We start from the raw sequence: 16,755 nt of genomic DNA on the forward strand, positions 1-16,755 counted from the left end.
AAAAAAAAACAAAAAAAAAAAAACAAGGCCGTTTGGACACTGTATGGGTTTCACCCTATGTTGTATTATTTACTCTCAACGGCAAGCAATGCAAACGGGGGGGGGGGGGGGGGGGGACGACATAGAAGGAAACCATTCTGCCACCTACACATAAGCAAACAAAGCCAAAAATCTGCCTGAACAGGGACAACATGAACCTGATTTTCAACACACACACACACACACTGTGCAAGAAAATGCAGATCATACAGAAACTAATGTGTGGGAACTGAGCCTCTGCTCCAAGCAGGAAACTCTTGGCTCTTTATTTTGACTACTCTGAAAATATGTATATTGGGAATTGGCAAATATGTTCAAAATATAGTAGACAATACAAAATGTAGGATTATTATGGATATTAGCTTTGGTACCCAATCAGTTCAGAGGTTAACTGCCCATGTCAGTGTATGCACACTCTGTCTACTCATGTTATAGGAAATGCCACCATGCTTGTGTTTTATAGGCTGAGCACATCTAACTAGAGCAGCCTCAGAGTATAAGTGTGTGACTAAGTATGTGTACACTGCATAATGTAGCAGCCAGGCATCTGAATATGGAGAAAGCACTTCAAGGGAAAAACAACAGGTAATGAGGGTAAAATAAATATTTTATAAGACAAGATAATTTACTGGGCACCAGGGTCCATTTTCATGCCCCATGGCACTTTGTATTCATATAAGTTAGGTTTCCTTGGATACTAACTTTCTGCTTTCAAAAAATGTGCTGTCAGCTAATATTCAAGTTCCCAAAAATGTTATCAAACTATAGCCTCTTTCTACAAAGCCAAATCCATGACTCCACCACCACAAGTCAGCAATGCATTTTATTTATTTGCTCCAGTAGCATAGCAATAAAATAATCATCAATGTGGGTGGGGCTTCATCAGAAAGTATATTAATCATGTTTGTAACTACTCTGATTTGGCTTACTGCAAATTTACATTCTCTGTAGCAAGCAAATTGTTTCAAACTCTGCCTAGAACAACTAGGTGGAAAGACAGCAGGGAGTAGAATTGTAAGTCCTCTATTTCCACTGTATTCCTGCTGTGTGGTCCCACTTCTATAACCCCAAGACTGACAAAATACTAAACTTGCAGTTCAACTAGCAGGTGAAAGGAAAAACTTGCTAACAGTAAAGCATATTTTTTGCTATCAAAAATGGACAATGTACTCATATCTTCTTTCATCCATATAAAGAGCAATACTTAAAATGTTTTGGGGGTTTTTTGCTTAAAAAAATGCTATTCAAATTTAATTAAATACAGTATCATCAGCTGTGTACTTGATGCTAATGCTGATTGGCCGAAAGATAGGGGGGGTAGATCAACAAATTTAAATGCTTTAACCAAAGTATTAAACAGCTATGTACTTGTGTATGGGGTTCAAATACAGAATATGTTAAGTCAAAAGGTTGTACCACACCTAAATAATGGTTATTGGAAGCATTTTCTATCTGAGATTTCAAAACGCACAAGTGCCAACTACGAGTGCCGCCCGTCAGATTGCTACAAAGAAATAACAGCCTCATTAAACTAGTGCCAGCCTGCTAGAGCTCTTGCCAGAGAAGAGAATCATTTGGCATTTAAATAAAAAGAACAAAGTAACAGGGTTTCTAAAAATAAGGTATAAAATAAAGCAAAAGTTTTTTTTCCCCAGTGTGGCTATTGACCATAAAAAAGGTTTCTGGAATTATAAATATTCATTATGTGCACAAACACATTTTATATACATAAAAATCAGACCTCAATCAACTTTTTGGGTTACTTTCAATATATCTATATACAAATATCACGGTTTGGCTGCTATTATTACTTGCTTTTATATTTTAAACAAATGTGTCCGCACACATATACATATGCATACACTGAAAAAGATTAAGTAAAATCTGTTTACATTTAAAGTGCAGCAAACAGAAAGTGCATGACTGTGTACAACGGAGTCCTGGGACTCTAGTACTCACTGGCTGATAGAGACAACTCCTACATAAAAAAAAATTGGTTTAATCAGCACAGGAAAATCCATAAAAAAAAGATGCAATATATATTAAAAGTTTCTATTTTAGAAGGAAAAGAGAATAATTTTGAATATCATGCATTTCTGTGAGTACTACTGAAGGGACAGAAAACCCCAACATTTCATGGATAGAACAAACAATTTCAAACAACTTTCAAATTTACTTCTATTATCAAATATGCTTCATTGTCTTGTTCTCTTTTGCTGAAGAAACAGCATTGCACTACTGGCAGCTAGCTGAACACATCTAGTCAGCCAATCACAAGACACAAATGTGTGCAGGCACCAATCAGCAGCTACCTTCCACTAGTGTAGGATACCTGTGTATTTTTTCAACAAGGGATAACAAGAGAACAAAGCACATTTGAAAATAGAAGTCAATTTAAAATGACATCCTCTGATTCTTGAAAGTTTAATTTTGACTTTCCTATCCCTTAAAGAGGTTTGTCAAGTAAAAATGTGAAGCACAGAATGTTTACAGTAAATGTAACACGGAGATGTGGAATAGCACAACAAATGACTGTTAAAACTTCATAAAAGGGTCTGCACTTTAATACAGCATGTCCCCAACTACACCAAATTCCTTCTGTCCTCCTCACATCAAGTACTCACCCTGCATTCTTCTCCCAACAACCACTGTATCCTTGGCAACCCTTCTTTATATGGGCAGCAAGTCTATTTGAGAAGCTCCTTGGCAACTGAAATTTCACTCTTTTTAAAGTGGGAAATTTATTTTTCTTCGTCTCCCACACTACTTATGTCAAACTTCATGCAACATTTGTGCAGGGTGGGGAGAGGTTCATGTAAGAGGAGGCCTACAAGTAAGCAGCCTTAGCCAGAGGGAAACCTGACATGGGGGAACTGGCCATGTATGGCACAGCTTACGATCCAGGACACAGCTTACTATCCAAGGACACAATATATGCAAAGAAAGGTGCGATTCATTACAACTCACAGCTGAAAGCCTAAAGCACAACAGTTTGACAGTCCACCGAGTAAAACTATTCAATTATATGGCACAACATGAATTAAAAGGCAAAATGGGGTTAAGCTACACTACTAACAGATTATATATATATATATATATATATATATATATATATATATATATATATATATATATATATATATATATATATATATATATATATATATATATATATATATTAATAAATACACCCCTGGATGGATCATCAATAAGTTTAAAATAAATTTGTTAACCCCTAATATTTATGTGGAAAAATTAAAAATATTGCAAATCAGAAGGAACAGTTAAAGTGGCAGAAAAAAAAAAAAAAAAAAGTAAAACAAGCAAAAGATTGCAATTGATTCCCTTTCCATTAAGCTAACCGGCTGGTTATCATGGACATGTAGGCTTTGTGCCAGGTTGTAACTGGTGAATATGTGGAGCGATTCTTACACCTTACCTGTGAGATCAAAGATTTCAAGCATCAAAGCAGCTATTCTTTTGCTCCTGGTTACAGTGCAAGCAGTGAAGTTTTCCAGAGCTATTGTAGAGGCTTTAAAAGCTTACAGTATCAGTGTCTAAGCATCTGCACTTTGCCTAGCCTTGATCACAGTAGCAACAGTAACCAGCGTGGGCATATGCTACTTACTGACTGTAGCAGCTCAGGATGGTAGTATATTTAAAGCATCCCTTTAGTTTTCTTTAGCTGCATGATCGTTTTTCCCCCCAGAGATAATTATGTTCCAGGACATGATGCATGGATTAGATTCATAAAGGGATAGTAAAATCAAAATTACGTTCATCTTTCAGACAGAGCATGAAAATTAAACAACTTTCTGCTTTTCTTCGGTTACCTACCTTCGGTTTTCTTGATATCCTTTGCTGAAATGCATACTAAGGTAGGCTCAGCAGCAGCAATGTACTACTGGGAGCTAGCTGCTGATTGGTGGATACATATAAATGCTACTTGATATTGGCTCAGCAGATTCGTTCAGCTTGCACCCAAGTAGTGCATTGCTGCTGCTTCAACAAATGATACTAAGAGAATAAAGCTAATTTGCTATCAGAAGTAAATTGGAAAGTATTTTATTAGTGTATGCTCTAGCTGGGTTTCATGTCCCTTTAATAATAAAAAAAAAAAAAAAAAAAAAAAAAAAAAAAAAAAAAGCTAATGTGAATCCTAACTAGCAGCTGTATGCTTTCCCTTTAAAGGGATACTAACCCCACATTTTTTCTTTCATGATTCAGATAGAGCATGCAATTTTAAGCAACTTTCTAATTTACTCCTATTATCAATTTTTCTTTGTTCTCATGTTATCTTGATTTGAAAAACCAGTAATAAAAGGTTAGGAGCCGGCCCATTTTTTTAGTTCAGCACCTTGGTAGAGCTGCTGATTGGTTTGCTACATTTAGCCACAAATCAGCAAGTGCTACCCATGTGCTGAACAAAAAATGGTCTGGCTCTAAAGCTTACAGTACTGCTTTTTCAAATCAAGATAGCATGAGAACAAAGAAAAATTAATAGGAATAAATAAGAAAGGTGCTTAAAATCTCATGCTCTATCTGAATCATGAAAAAATGGGTTTAGTATCCCTTTAAATGTTATGAAACAAACAGGAAATGTATATTCATGCACACAACATCCCAAAATCCGATTATTTTTTTTAATCTAAATTGTTTTTAATTTAAATCAGGGTTTTTTCTATTTAAATAGAATTTTTAAAATAAAAAAATATATAGTTTCTATTTAAGGTACAGTATAAGAGGTTATTCATCCTGAAATAAGGATTAGTTTTTACTTTGTGTCAGCAAAAATAACATGCCTCTTCTTCACAGCAAAAATGTTATAAAATATAAACATACAGAGTTGAGAAAAAAACCTTAAAAGGGACATAAACCCAATTTTTTTTCGCTTTCGTGAGTCAGAGAAAACAATTTTCAGATTTCCCTTTTTTAAATCATATTTGCTTCAATCTCTTTATATCTTTTGTTAAATAAAAGAAAAATTTTACTGGGAGCTAGTTCAACACATTGGGTGAACAGATTACAAGCAGCTAGCTCACAGTAGTGCACTGCTCCTGAGCCTACCTATATGCTTTTCAATAATACATTATCAAGAGAACAATGCAAATTAGATAAGGAGTAAATTGGAAAGTAGTTTAAGATTGCATGAAATAGATCTGCACAAGGACCTAAGTGTGAGGAGGGAGGGCCAAAAATTAAAAGGGACATAAAAACACGTTGATGAAACTTTAAAAAAAATGCATCTACATTATTCTCAGACTAATCCTTTCTTTGAATGCTTCATTTTATCTAGCATTTATTTAGTGTTTACATTTTCCGTTAAAAATGAATTATAATGTTAAATAAAGCTATTTCAATTGTTATTAATGTCAATCATGTGTCTTCTTCCAATCAAGTACAGCAGAAAAGTAGATCAAATATGAACATATTTAACTAGAGCTAGTTCACCTCCCAATCTATGTATTTTTAAAAGTATAAACACTAAAACAGTAATTTTCTGATAGAACTGTAAAAATAATTTCAAAAAAGTTATTCTATAAATGAAACCTTTATGTAGAAAACAATGATTTTAATTGATTTAAATAGAGTCTTACTGCTAATGATTTAAATTGTGAGATTTAAATAAGGATTTAAATCAAATATACCCTGATACCAGATAAGAAAAATCCCAAAGCTTTGTCGATATTTTAAATACAAAAAGGGGAAAAACAGCATAATGTTCATTTAAAGACCGGTATAGCTGAAAAAACTAATAATTCAATGACATTCTAATACCAATAATAGTCTATTTCTATACATTTTACTAAAGGGACATTAAAAACTAATTGTATAAGCATAGTATTTAGGTTATTCCCTATTTCTCTCAAGGCGTGAGTGCCGCCATGTTTAAACCGGTCTTTCACTATATACCAGGCTGACCTGCTTGCACACATGCAGTAACACTCCTTCAGATACCTGCAGTGTAAACCTAGGTTCCATAATGGCAACACCATGATTAGAGGGAGGTTAATGAAAACAAAATTTATGCTTACCTGATAAATTTATTTCTCTTGTGGTGTATCCAGTCCACGGGTTCATCCATTACTTGTGGGATATTCTCCTTCCCAACAGGAAGCTGCAAGAGGACACCCACAGCAGAACTGTCTATATAGCTCCTCCCCTAACTGCCACCCCCAGTCATTCGACCGAAGACAAGCAAGAAAAAAGGAGAAACTATAGGGTGCAGTGGTGACTGTAGTTTAAAAATAAAAAACACCTGCCTTAAAATGACAGGGCGGGCTGTGGACTGGATACACCACAAGAGAAATACATTTATCAGGTAAGCATAAATTTTGTTTTCTCTTGTAAAGGTGTATCCAGTCCACGGGTTCATCCATTACTTGTGGGATAGCAATACCAAAGCTTTAGGACACGGATGAAGGGAGGGACAAGGCAGGAACTTAAACGGAAGGCACCACTGCCTGTAAGACCTTTCTCCCAAAAATAGCCTCCGAAGAAGCAAAAGTATCAAATTTGTAGAATTTAGAAAAAGTATGAAGCGAAGACCAAGTCGCCGCCTTACAAATCTGTTCAACAGAGGTCTCATTTTTAAAAGCCCATGTGGAAGCCACCGCTCTAGTGGAATGAGCTGTAATTCTTTCAGGAGGCTGCTGGCCAGCAGTCTCATAAGCTAAGCGGATTAAGCTTCTTAGCCAAAAAGAAAGAGAAGTTGCCGAAGCCTTTTGGCCTCTCCTCTGTCCAGAGTAGACAACAAACAAAGCAGATGTTTGACAAAAATCCTTCGTAGCTTGTAAATAAAACTTTAAAGCACGAACCACATCAAGGTTGTGTAATAGATGTTCCTTCTTTGAAGAAGGATTAGAACATAATGAAGGAACAACAATCTCCAGATTGATATTCTTATTAGATACCACTTTAGGAAGAAACCCAAGTTTGGTACGTAAAACTACCTTATCTGCATGGAAAATCAGATAAGGGGAATCACACTGTAAAGCAGATAACTCCGAAACTCTTCGAGCCGAGGCGATAGCTACTAAAAACAGAACTTTCCAAGATAAAAGTTTAATATCTATGGAATGCAAAGGTTCAAACGGAACCCCTTGAAGAACTTTAAGAACTAAATTTAAACTCCATGGCGGAGCAACAGGTTTAAACACAGGCTTGATTCTAACCAAAGCCTGACAAAACGCCTGGACGTCTGGAACCTCAGCCAGAAGTTTGTGCAAAAGAATAGACAGAGCAGAAATCTGTCCTTTAGGGAACTAGCTGACAATCCCTTCTCCAATCCCTCTTGGAGAAAGGATAATATCCTAGGTATCCTGACTTTACTCCATGAGTAACCCTTGGATTCACACCAATGAAGATATTTACACTATATCTTATGATAGATTTTCCTGGTGACAGGCTTTCGAGCCTGAATTAAGGTATTAATGACCGACTCGGAAAAACCACGCTTTGATAGAATCAAGCGTTCAATCTCCAAGCAGTCAGACGCAGAGAAAGTTTGGATGTTTGAAGGGACCTTGAAGTAGAAGGTCCTGCCTTAGCGGCAGAGTCCATGGTGAAAAGGATGACATGTCCACCAGATCTGCATACCAAGTCCTGCGTGGCCGCGCAGGAGCAGAGGAAACGGTGGAAACACATAAGCCAGGCTGAAGGACCAGGGCGCTGCTAGAGCATTTATCAGCGCTGCCTTGGGATACCTGGACCCGTAACGAGGAAGCTTGGCGTTCTGACGAAACGCCATGAGATCCAGTTCTGGTTTGCCCCATAGTTGAATCAACTGGGCAAATACCTCCAGATGAAGCTCCCACTCCCCCAGATAAAAAGTCTGCCGACTTAGAAAATCCGCCTCCCAGTTCTCTACTCCTGGGATATGGATAGCTGAGAGATGGCAAGAGTGAACCTCTGCCCATAGAATTATCTTTGAAACCTCCAACATTGCCAGGGGGCTCCTTGTTCCCCCCTGATGGTTGATATAGGCTACAGTCGTGATGTTGTCCGACTGAAATCTGATGAACCTGACCGCAGCTAGCTGAGGCCAAGCCTGAAGAGCATTGAATATCGCTCTTAGTTCCAGAATGTTTATCGGAAGGAGGGCCTCCTCCTGAGTCCACGAACCCTGAGCCTTCAGGGAGTTCCAGACTGCACCCCAGCCCAGAAGGCTGGCATCTGTCGTCACTATAGTCCATTCTGGCCTGCGGAAACTCATTCCTCTGGACAGATGGACCCGAGATAGCCACCAGAGAAGAGAATCCCTGGTCTCTTGATCCAGATTTAATAGAGGGGACAAATCTGTGTAATCCCCATTCCACTGATTGAGCATGCAAAGTTGCAGTGGTCTGAGATGAAGGCGGGCAAACTGAACTATGTCCATTGCCACTACCATTAAGCCGATTACTTCCATAAACTGAGCCACTGACGGCCGAGAAGTGGAATAAAGAGCACGGCAGGAAGTAAGAAGCTTTGACAACCTGACCTCTGTCAGAAAATTTTTCATTTCTACTGAATCTATCAGAGTTCCTAGGAAGGAAACTCTTGTGAGAGGGGAGAGAGAACTCTTTCCTTCGTTCACCTTCCACCCGTGAGACCTCAGGAATGCCAGAACAATGTCCGTATGGGACCTGGCGATTTGGAAAGTTGACGCCTGTATCAGAATGTCGTCTAGGTAAGGGGCCACTGCTATGCCCCGTGGCCTTAGAACCGCAAGAAGGGACCCTAGAACCTTCGTAAAGATTCTAGGTGCCGTGGCTAACCCGAAGGGAAGAGCCACAAACTGGTAATGCCCGTCTAGGAAGGCGAACCTGAGAAACTGATGATGATCTCTGTGTATCTGAATGTGTAGATAAGCATCCTTTAAGTCCACGGTAGTCATATATTGACCCTCCTGGATCATAGGTAGGATGGTTCGAATAGTCTCCATCTTGAAGGATGGGACCCTGAGAAATTTGTTTAGGAACTTGAGATCCAAGATTGGTCTGAAAGTTCCCTCTTTTTTGGGAACTATAAACAGATTTGAATAGAAGCCCTGCCCCTGTTCCTCCCTTGGAACTGGGTGGATCACTCCCATAACCAGTAGGTCTTGAACCCAACGTAAGATTGCCTCTCTCTTTATCTGGTTTGCAGATAATTGTGAGAGATGAAATCTCCCCTTTGGAGATGAAGCTTTGAAATCCAGAAGATATCCCTGGGAAACAATCTCCAGAGCCCAGGGATCCTGGACGTCTCTTGCCCAAGCCTGGGCGAAGAGAGAAAGTCTGCCTCTCCCGGATCGGGGGCTACTCCTCCATGCTGTCTTAGAGGCAGCAGCAGGTTTTTTGTTCCACGCCTGGTTAGGTCTCCAGACTGGCTTGGACTGGGCAAAATTTCCCTCTTGTTTTGCAGTAGAAGAAGTTGAAGCTGCGCCACTCTTGAAGTTTCAAAAGGAACGAAAATTAGTCTGTTTGGTCCTTAATTTGTTAGACCTATCCTGGGGAAGGGCGTGGCCTTTTCCTCCAGTAATATCAGAAATGATCTCCTTCAGTCCAGGCCCGAATAGGGTCTGCCCTTTGAAGGGGATGTTGAGAAGTTTAGACTTTGAAGTAACGTCAGCTGACCAGGATTTAAGCCATAGCGCCCTACGCGCCTGAATGGCAAAAACCTGAATTCTTAGCCGTTAGCTTGGTTAAATGAAAAATGGCGTCAGAAATAAATGAATTGGCTAACTTAAGAGCTTTAAGCCTGTCTAGGATATCATCCAACGGGTCTCTACCTGTAGAGCCTCATCAAGAGACTCAAACCAGAAAGCCGCTGCAGCAGTGACTGGGGCAATGCATGCAAGAGGCTGGAGAATAAAACCTTGTTGTATAAAGATTTTCTTAAGGAAACCCTCTAATTTTTTATCCATTGGATCTAGGAAAGCACAACTGTCCTCGACAGGGATAGTTGTACGCTTAGCTAGGGTAGAGACTGCTCCCTCCACCTTAGGGACCGTCTGCCACGAGTCCCGTGTTGCGGCATCTATAGGAAACATCTTTTTAAAAGCAGGAGGGGGAGAGAACGGTACATCTGGTCTAGCCCATTCCTTAGTATTAATTTCTGAAAATCTCTTAGGGATTGGAAAAACGTCAGTGTAAACAGGCACTGCAAAGTATTTATCCATTTTACACAATTTCTCTGGGACTACAATGGTGACACAGTCATCCAGAGTCGCTAAAACCTCCCTGAGCAACAAGCGGAGGTGTTCAAGCTTAAATTTAAAACGCTGTCATTTCAGAGTCAGACTGAAGTAACGCCTTCCCTGAATCAGAAATGTCACCCAAAGATAGAAGCTCTCCTGCTTCGGCTTCTGCACATTGTGAGGGTATATCAGACATAGCTACTAAAGCATCAGAAAGCTCTGTATTTGTTCTAGCCCCAGAGCTGTCTCGCTTTCCTTGTAACCCTGGTAGTTTGGACAATACCTCTGTGAGGGTATGATTCATAACTGCCGCCATGTCTTGTAAGGTAAACGCATTGGACGCGCTAGATGTACTTGGCGTCACTTGAGCGGGAGTTATAGGTTCTGACACGTGGGGAGAGCTAGATGGCATAACCTCCCTTTTGTCAGTCTGAGAAACCTCTGGTGATAAATCTTTAAAAGCCATAAAATGGTCTTTATAACTTATAGAAAGGTCAGTACATTTGGTACACATTCTAAGAGGGGGTTCCACAATGGCTTCTAAACATAATGAACAAGGAGTTTCCTCTATGTCAGACATGTTTAACAGACTAGTAATGAGACCAGCAAGCTTGGAAAACACTTTAATAAATGTGAAAAAGCAATTATACAAAAACGGTACTGTGCCTTTAAGAGAAAAAAAACTACCACATAAACTGCAAAACAGTGTTAAAAAGTAGTAAACTCTACAAAATTTTTACAGTGTGTATAAGGGCAGTGTGTATAAGGGACTAAAGCAGCATTGCACCCACTTGCAAATGGATGATTAACCCCTTAGGCCCCAAAACGGATTAGAAAAACGTTAAAATCGTTAAACAGTCAAACACACTGCCACAGCTCTGCTGTGGCTCCTACCTGCCCTTAAACACGATTTTTGCAGGAAAAAAAAACCCTCTATAGTGGTCCTAGATACCAGAGGACTCCTTTAGGGAAGCTGGATGTCTCAGTCTGAAAATCAACTGCGCATTTAGAGCGCAAAAATAGGCCCCTCCCACCATGCACTTAATGTCAGAGGGCCTTAAAAAAGTACGCCTAGGAGTAATCTAACTAGCCATGTGGAAAACTAGGCCCCAAATAAAGATTTATCACCCTCAGAGAAAAAATGTTTTTTCTATAAACCATGCAAACGTTTTTACACTAAGTAATATGAGTATTAACATGAATATTACCCTTATTTGCAAGCATGATCCCAGTCGTTAAATCACTGTATCAGGCTTACCTAAAATATACCAGGCACTGTCAGCATTTTCTAGACCTTATCTCTCTAGAAAAAAATATACTGAACATACCTCAAAGCAGGTCATCTGCAGACCGTCCCCCCAACTGAAGTTTTCTTTCCATACTCTTCAGTTATGTGTGAGAACAGCAATGGACCTCAGTTACAAACCGCTAAGATCATCAAACCTCCAGGCAGAATTATTCTTCCAATTTCTGCCTGAGAGTAAAACAGTACAACGCCGGTACCGTTTAAAAATAAACTCTTGATTGAAGGTAAAAACTACACTAAGTCACCACATATCTCTTGATACTTCCTTTCTTGTCGAGAGCTGCAAGAGAATGACTGGGGGTGGCAGTTAGGGGAGGAGCTATATAGACAGCTCTGCTGTGGGTGTCCTCTTGCAGCTTCCTGTTGGGAAGGAGAATATCCCACAAGTAATGGATGAACCCGTGGACTGGATACACCTTTACAAGAGAAATGTATTTAGTGTTTCAGGTCTCTTTAAAGTGAAGGTAAACTTTGATGAATGAAAAAAATACTATTAAAAACAGGGGCACTTTTATTTGATGAATGAAAGTGCCCCTGTTTTTAATAGTATTTTTAAAAACCGGGCTTTCATTCAAAGTTTACCTTCCCTTTAAGAAGTATTGATAAATTGATTGAGATGTATTCATTTTATTAAAATAAGCAGATTTCACACAGCATTTTTAAAAAGGTACAAAATACTATATATAAGTTTATATAGTGCACTTTCTTGTACCCTTTTGGCACTGTACTGCAACTGGAAGTGTGTTTCCCTCGTAGAACACATACTGATCAATACAATGGTCGGAAGTAACGAAGTACCAATATCCAACAGTGAAAGCTATCTAATGTAGCTTGACAGCATAACTTGTTGAACTTTACAGTAATGAAAATAAATACCATATTTTGTCATTTTTATTACACACACAAAAAAAAATATCACTTCCAATTTGTTTTTCCCAAGTAATTTGCCACCAACAGATTCCTAAGGAACCACTCTAAATTCTCTTGATAGCTACCTCAACCATTCAAGGACCTGCCAAATACCCAGAATCCTATATGAAGCACTATTGCGGTCAATACCTTAGTAATAATGCGGTCAAATTCAATTTTCTCTCTCAAGGATAGCCATAACAAACAAGTGAGAGAAAGAGCAGAACAGAAAAACATAATTTATGCTTACCTGATAAATTCCTTTCTCCTGTAGTGTAGTCAGTCCACGGGTCATCCATTACTTACGGGATTATATCTCCTCCCTAACAGGAAGTGCAAGAGGATCACCCAAGCAGAGCTGCTATATAGCTCCTCCCCTCTACGTCATACCCAGTCATTCGACCGAAACCAAACGAGAAAGGAGAAACTATAGGGTGCAGTGGTGACTGAAGTTTAATTTAAAATTTAGACCTGCCGTAAAAACAGGGCGGGCCGTGGACTGACTACACTACAGGAGAAAGGAATTTATCAGGTAAGCATAAATTATGTTTTCTCCTGTTAAGTGTAGTCAGTCCACGGGTCATCCATTACTTATGGGATACCAATACCAAAGCTAAAAGTACACGGATGACGGGAGGGACAGGCAGGACCTTTACACGGAAGGAACCACTGCCTGAAGAACCTTTCTCCCAAAAACAGCCTCCGAAGAAGCAAAAGTGTCAAATTTGTAACATTTTGAAAAGGTGTGAAGTGAAGACCAAGTTGCAGCCTTGCAAATCTGTTCAACAGAGGCATCATTTTTAAAGGCCCAAGTGGAAGCCACAGCTCTGGTAGAATGAGCTGTAATTCTTTCAGGAGGCTGCTGTCCAGCAGTCTCATAGGCTAAACGTATTATGCTACGAAGCCAGAAGGAGAGAGAGGTAGCCGAAGCCTTTTGACCTCTCCTCTGTCCAGAATAAACGACAAACAGGGAAGAGGTTTGTCGAAAATCTTTAGTTGCCTGTAAATAAAATTTCAGGGCACGGACGACGTCCAGATTGTGCAGAAGTCGTTCCTTCTTTGAGGAAGGATTAGGGCACAATGAAGGAACAACAATCTCTTGATTGATATTCTTGTTAGTGACTACCTTAGGTAAGAACCCAGGTTTAGTACGCAGAACTACCTTGTCTGAATGAAAAATCAGATAAGGAGAATCACAATGTAAGGCTGATAACTCAGAGACTCTTCGAGCCGAGGAAATAGCCATTAGGAACAGAACTTTCCAAGATAACAGCTTGATATCAATGGAATGAAGGGGTTCAAACGGAACACCCTGTAAAACGTTAATAACTAAGTTTAAGCTCCATGGGGGAGCAACAGTTTTAAACACCGGCTTAATCCTGGCCAAAGCCTGACAAAAAGCATGAACGTCTGGAACTTCTGACAGACGCTTGTGTAAAAGAATGGACAGAGCTGACATCTGTCCCTTTAACGAACTAGCAGATAAACCCTTTTCTAAGCCTTCTTGTAGAAAAGACAATATCCTAGGAATCCTAACCTTACTCCATGAGTAACTCTTGGATTCGCACCAATGTAAGTATTTACGCCATATTTTATGGTAAATTTTCCTGGTAACAGGTTTCCTAGCCTGTATTAAGGTATCAATCACTGACTCCGAGAATCCACGCTTTGATAGAATCAAGCGTTCAATCTCCATGCAGTCAGCCTCAGAGAAATTAGATTTGGATGTTTGAAAGGACCCTGAACCAGAAGGTCCTGTCTCAGAGGCAGAGACCATGGTGGACAGGACGACATGTCCACTAGATCTGCATACCATGTCCTGCGTGGCCACGCAGGCGCTATTAGAATCACCGATGCTCTCTCCTGTTTGATCCTGGCAATCAGTCGAGGAAGTATCGGGAAGGGTGGAAACACATAAGCCATGTTGAAGACCCAAGGTGCTGTCAGAGCATCTATCAGAACCGCTCCGGGGTCCCTGGACCTTGATCCGTAGCAAGGAAGCTTGGCGTTCTGGCGAGACGCCATGAGATCCAGATCTGGTTTGCCCCAACGCCGAAGCAGTTGTGCAAATACCTCTGGGTGAAGTTCCCACTCCCCCGGATGAAAAGACTGGCGACTTAGGAAATCCGCCTCCCAGTTCTCCACGCCTGGGATGTGGATCGCTGACAGGTGGCAAGAGTGAGACTCTGCCCAGCGAATTATCTTTGAGACTTCCATCATCGCTAGGGAACTCCGTGTCCCTCCCTGATGGTTGATGTAAGCCACAGTCGTGATGTTGTCCGACTGGAACCTGATGAACCTCAGAGTTGCTATCTGAGGCCAAGCCAGAAGAGCATTGAGAACTGCTCTTAATTCCCAGAATATTTATTGGAAGGAGACTCTCCTCCTGAGTCCATGATCCCTGAGCCTTCAGGGAATTCCAGACAGCGCCCCAACCTAGTAGGCTGGCGTCTGTTACAATAGTCCAGTCTGGCCTGCTGAAGGGCATCCCCCTGGACAGATGTGGCCGAGAAAGCCACCATAGAAGAGAATCTCTGGTCTCTTGATCCAGATTCAGCATAGGGGACAAATCTGAGTAATCCCCATTCCACTGACTTAGCATGCACAATTGTAGTGGTCTGAGATGCAGGCGTGCAAAAGGTACTATGTCCATTGCCGCTACCATTAAGCCGATTACCTCCATGCATTGAGCCACTGACGGGTGTTGAATGGAATGAAGGACACGGCAAGCATTTAGAAGTTTTGTTAACCTGTCTTCTGTCAGGTAAATTTTCATTTCTACAGAATCTATAAGAGTCCCCAAGAAGGGAACTCTTGTGAGTGGCAATAGAGAACTCTTTTCTACGTTCACCTTCCACCCATGCGACCTTAGAAATGCCAGAACCAACTCTGTATGAGACTTGGCAGTCTGGAAACTTGACGCTTGTATCAGAATGTCGTCTAGGTACGGAGCTACCGAAATTCCTCGCGGTCTTAGTACCGCAGGAAGAGAGCCCAGAACCTTTGTAAAGATTCTTGGAGCCGTGGCTAACCCGAAGGGAAGAGCTACAAACTGGTAATGCCTGTTTAGGAAAGCAAACCTTAGGTACCGATAATGATCCTTGTGAATCGGTATGTGAAGGTAGGCATCCTTTAAATCCACTGTGGTCATGTATTGACCCCTTTGGATCATAGGTAAGATTGTCCGAATAGTTTCCATTTTGAACGATGGAACTCTTAGGAATTTGTTTAGGATCTTTAAGTCCAAAATTGGTCTGAAGGTTCCCTCTTTTTTGGGAACCACAAACAGATTTGAGTAAAACCCCTGTCCGTGTTCCGACCGCGGAACTGGATGGATCACTCCCATTAGTAAAAGGTCTTGTACACAGCGTAGAAACGCTTCTCTCTTTAACTGGTTTGCTGACAACCTTGAAAGATGAAATCTCCCTTTTGGAGGAGAAGCTTTGAAGTCCAGAAGATATCCCTGGGATATGATCTCTAACGCCCAGGGATCCTGGACATCTCTTGCCCAAGCCTGGGCAAAGAGAGAAAGTCTGCCCCCCACTAGATCCGTTTCCGGATCGGGGGCCCTCACTTCATGCTGTCTTAGGGGCAGCAGCAGGTTTTCTGGCCTGCTTGCCCTTGTTCCAGGACTGGTTAGGATTCCAGCCCTGTCTGTAGCGAGCAACAGTTCCTTCCTGCTTTGGAGCTGAGGAAGTTGATGCTGCTCCTGCCTTGAAGTTACGAAAGGCACGGAAATTAGACTGTCTAGCCCTTGGTTTGGCTCTGTCTTGAGGCAGGGCATGACCCTTACCTCCAGTAATGTCAGCGATAATTTCTTTCAAACCGGGCCCGAATAATGTCTGCCCTTTGAAAGGTATGTTAAGCAATTTAGATTTAGAAGTCACATCGGCTGACCAAGATTTAAGCCACAGCGCTCTGCGCGCTTGAATGGCGAATCCTGAATTCTTAGCCGTAAGTTTAATTAAGTGTACTACGGCATCGGAAATAAATGAATTAGCTAGCTTAAGGACTCTAAGCTTGTCTGTAATCTCATCCAATGTAACTGAGTTAATGGTCTCTTCCAGAGACTCAAACCAGAATGCCGCCGCAGCCGTGACAGGCGCAATGCATGCAAGGGGTTGTAATATAAAACCTTGTTGAACAAACATTTTCTTAAGGTAACCCTCTAACTTTTTATCCATTGGATCTGAAAAAGCACAGCTATCCTCCACCGGGATAGTGGTGCGTTTAGCCAGAGTAGAAACTGCTCCCTCCACCTTAGGGACCGTCTGCCCTAAGTCCCGTGTGGTGGCGTCTATTGGAAACATTTTTCTAAATATAGGAGGGGGAGAAAAGG

At 40.8% G+C, this 16,755-nt stretch overlaps 1 protein-coding gene across 1 annotated transcript in view; it reads right to left on the bottom strand.

Annotated features, from left to right (window-relative positions):
* FRS2 (fibroblast growth factor receptor substrate 2) overlaps positions 1-16,755 on the bottom strand; it is a gene marked incomplete in the record, with an annotated part of 308,264 nt that overhangs the window by 205,275 nt on the left and 86,234 nt on the right.

This window comes from Bombina bombina, chromosome 6 (genome assembly GCF_027579735.1).
Source record: "Bombina bombina isolate aBomBom1 chromosome 6, aBomBom1.pri, whole genome shotgun sequence".
Taxonomy (NCBI): Eukaryota; Metazoa; Chordata; class Amphibia; order Anura; family Bombinatoridae; genus Bombina; species Bombina bombina.